This window comes from Salvelinus namaycush, unplaced genomic scaffold (genome assembly GCF_016432855.1).
Source record: "Salvelinus namaycush isolate Seneca unplaced genomic scaffold, SaNama_1.0 Scaffold3528, whole genome shotgun sequence".
Taxonomy (NCBI): Eukaryota; Metazoa; Chordata; class Actinopteri; order Salmoniformes; family Salmonidae; genus Salvelinus; species Salvelinus namaycush.
In genome coordinates this window covers 15761-20153 of record NW_024060484.1, presented here as the reverse complement: position 1 = coordinate 20153, position 4393 = coordinate 15761, and the positions used below count along the sequence as shown (strand labels likewise).

Below are 4393 nucleotides of genomic sequence, written 5' to 3'. Positions count from 1 at the left end.
TCTACTACTACCATTACCACTAGTATCATTTATACCTCTAATATCTCTACTACTATCATTACCACTAGTAGTATTTATACCTCTAATATCTCTACTACTACCATTACCACTAGTAGTATTTATACCTCTAATATCTCTACTACTACCATTACCACTAGTAGTATTTATACCTCTAATATCTATTCCACCATTACCACTAGTAGTATTTATACCTCTAATATCTCTACTACTACCATTACCACTAGTAGTATTTATACCTCTAATATCTATACTACTACCATTACCACTAGTAGTATTTATACCTCTAATATCTCTACTACTACCATTACCACTAGTAGTATTTATACCTCTAATATCTATACTACTACCATTACCTCTAGTAGTATTTATACCTCTAATATCTCTACTACCATTACCACTAGTAGTATTTATACCTCTAATATCTCTACTACTATCATTACCACTAGTAGTATTTATACCTCTAATATCTCTACTACCACCATTACCACTAGTAGTATTTATACCTCTAATATCTCTACTACCATTACCTCTAGTAGTATTTATACCTCTAATATCTCTACTACTACCATTACCACTAGTAGTATTTATACCTCTAATATCTCTACTACTATCATTACCACTAGTAGTATTTATACCTCTAATATCTCTACTACTATCATTACCACTAGTAGTATTTATACCTCTAATATCTCTACTACTATCTTTACCACTAGTAGTATTTATACCTCTAATATCTCTACTACCACCATTACCACTAGTAGTATTTATACCTCTAATATCTCTACTACTATCATTACCACTAGTAGTATTTATACCTCTAATATCTCTACTACCACCATTACCACTAGTAGTATTTATACCTCTAATATCTCTACTACCATTACCTCTAGTAGTATTTATACCTCTAATATCTCTACTACTACCATTACCACTAGTAGTATTTATACCTCTAATATCTCTACTACTATCATTACCACTAGTAGTATTTATACCTCTAATATCTCTACTACTATCATTACCACTAGTAGTATTTATACCTCTAATATCTCTACTACTATCTTTACCACTAGTAGTATTTATACCTCTAATATCTCTACTACCACCATTACCTCTAGTAGTATTTATACCTCTAATATCTCTACTACTATCATTACCACTAGTAGTATTTATACCTCTAATATCTCTACTACTATCATTACCACTAGTAGTATTTATACCTCTAATATCTCTACTACTATCATTACCACTAGTAGTATTTATACCTCTAATATCTCTACTACCACCATTACCACTAGTAGTATTTATACCTCTAATATCTCTACTACTACCATTACCACTAGTAGTATTTATACCTCTAATATCTCTACTACTACCATTACCACTAGTATCATTTATACCTCTAATATCTCTACTACCACCATTACCACTAGTAGTATTTATACCTCTAATATCTCTACTACTACCATTACCACTAGTAGTATTTATACCTCTAATATCTCTACTACTACCATTACCACTAGTATCATTTATTACATTTTTACATTTACATTTAAGTCATTTAGCAGACGCTCTTATCCAGAGCGACTTACAAGTACATACATTCATACTTTTTTTTTTTGTACTGGCCCCCCGTGGGAATCGAACCCACAACCCTGGCGTTGCAAGCGCCATGCTCTACCAACTGAGCCACACGGGGCCCAGTAGTAGTATTTATACCTCTAATATCTCTACTACCACCATTACCACTAGTATCATTTATACCTCTAATATCTCTACTACTACCATTACCACTAGTAGTATTTATACCTCTAATATCTCTACTACTACCATTACCACTAGTAGTATTTATACCTCTAATATCTCTACTACTACCATTACCTCTAGTAGTATTTATACCTCTAATATCTCTACTACTATCATTACCACTAGTAGTATTTATACCTCTAATATCTCTACTACTACCATTACCTCTAGTAGTATTTATACCTCTAATATCTCTACTACTATCATTACCACTAGTAGTATCAACTTCACCACTACATCAGTACTACCATCATCATCAACATTACTACTACGGTTACTATTAACTATCCTATTTGCTACTATTTATAATAATAATAACTATAATAATAATAATAAATGTAATAAAATTAGTAATACAAATAATAACAATAATAATAAAAACATGCTTACTACTAGCTATGTTTTTTATGTCTGTAATTTTCACTGGTAAGGATCTGTCTGTTTTTTTATTTATTTTTCTGTTTCTCCTTTATTTAACCAGGTAGGCAAGTTGAGAACAAGTTCTCATTTACAACTGCGACCTGGCCAAGATAAAGCAAAGCAGTCCGACGAAAACAACAACACAGAGTTACACATGGAATAAACAAGCGTACAGTCAATAACACAATAGAAAAAAGAAAGTCTATATACAGTGTGTGCAAATGGCGTGTGGAGGTAAGGCAATAAATAGGCCATTGTAGCGAAGTAATTACAATATAGCAGATTAACACTGGAGTGATAAATGAGCAGATGATGGTGTGTAAGTAGTGATACTGGTGTGCAAAAGAGCAGAAAAGTAAATAAAAACAATATGGGGATGAGGTAGGTAGATTGGGTGGGCTATTTACAGATGGGCTATGTACAGCTGCAGCGATCAGTCAGCTGCTCAGATAGCTGATGTTTAAAGTTAGTGAGCGAAATGTAAGTCTCCAGCTTCAGTGATTTTTGCAATTCGTTACAGTCATTGGCAGCAGAGAACTGGAAGGAAAGGCGGCCAAAAGAGGTGTTGACTTTGGGGATGACCAGTGAGATATACCTGCTGGAGCTCGTGCTACGTGTGGGTGTTGTTATCGTGACCAATGAGCTGAGGTAAGGCGGAGCTTTACCTAGCATAGACTTATAGATGACCTGGAGCCAGTGGGTCTGGCGACGAATATGTAGCGAGGGCCAGCCGACTAGAGCATACAGGTCGCAGTGGTGGGTGGTATAAGGTGATTTGGTAACAAAACGGATGGCACTGTGATAGTCTGCATCCAGTTTGCTGAGTAGAGTTGTGGAAGCTATTTTGTGGTTGACAGTGGTTGACAGTAACGGTACACTTCTCTTTTCAGTGGTTGGCAGTGACAGTACACTCCTCTTTTCAGTGGTTGACAGTGACAGTACACTCCTCTTTTCAGTGGTTGGCAGTGACAGTACACTCCTCTTTTCAGTGGTTGACAGTGACAGTACACTCCTCTTTTTAGTGGTTGACAGTAACGGTACACTTCTCTTTTCAGTGGTTGGCAGTGACAGTACACTCCTCTTTTCAGTGGTTGGCAGTGACAGTACACTCCTCTTTTCAGTGGTTGACAGTGACAGTACACTTCTCTTTTCAGTGGTTGACAGTGACAGTACACTCCTCTTTTCAGTGGTTGACAGTGACAGTACACTCCTCTTTTCAGTGGTTGGCAGTGACAGTACACTCCTCTTTTCAGTAGTTGACAGTGACAGTACACTCCTCTTTTCAGTGGTTGACAGTGACAGTACACTCCTCTTTTCAGTGGTTGACAGTAACGGTACACTTCTCTTTTCAGTGGTTGGCAGTGACAGTACACTCCTCTTTTCAGTGGTTGACAGTGACAGTACACTCCTCTTTTCAGTGGTTGACAGTGACAGTACACTCCTCTTTTCAGGGGTTGACAGTGACAGTACACTCCTCTTTTCAGTGGTTGACAGTGACAGTACACTCCTCTTTTCAGTGGTTAACAGTGACAGTACACTCCTCTTTTCAGGGGTTGACAGTGACAGTACACTCCTCTTTTCAGTGGTTGACAGTGACAGTACACTCCTCTTTTCAGGGGTTGACAGTGACAGTACACTCCTCTTTTCAGGGGTTGACAGTAACAGTACACTCCTCTTTTCAGTGGTTGGCAGTGACAGTACACTCCTCTTTTCAGTGGTTGACAGTGACAGTACACTCCTCTTTTCAGTGGTTAACAGTGACAGTACACTCCTCTTTTCAATGGTTGGCAGTGACAGTACACTCCTCTTTTCAGTGGTTGGCAGTGACAGTACACTCCTCTTTTCAGTGGTTAACAGTGACAGTACACTCCTCTTTTCAGGGGTTAACAGTGACAGTACACTCCTCTTTTCAGTGTGTCACGTTCCTGACCTGTTTTCTGTTAGTTTTGTATGTGTTAGTTGGTCAGGACGTGAGTTTGGGTGGGCAGTCTATGTTTTCTGTTTCTATGTTGGTTAATGGGTTGCCTGGTATGGCTCTCAATTAGAGGCAGGTGTTTGGCGTTTCCTCTGATTGAGAGTCATATTAAGGTAGGTTGTTTCACATTGTTTGTTGTGGGTGGTTGTCTCCTGTGTCAGTGTTTGTCGCACC

At 37.7% G+C, this 4393-nt stretch overlaps 1 non-coding gene across 1 annotated transcript; it reads right to left on the bottom strand.

Annotated features, from left to right (window-relative positions):
• Window positions 1–1643: 1643 nt before the first annotated feature.
• trnaa-ugc lies at window positions 1644–1719 on the bottom strand. Its single transcript has one exon. It is a non-coding gene; the product is annotated as a tRNA-Ala (tRNA).
• Window positions 1720–4393: the final 2674 nt, after the last annotated feature.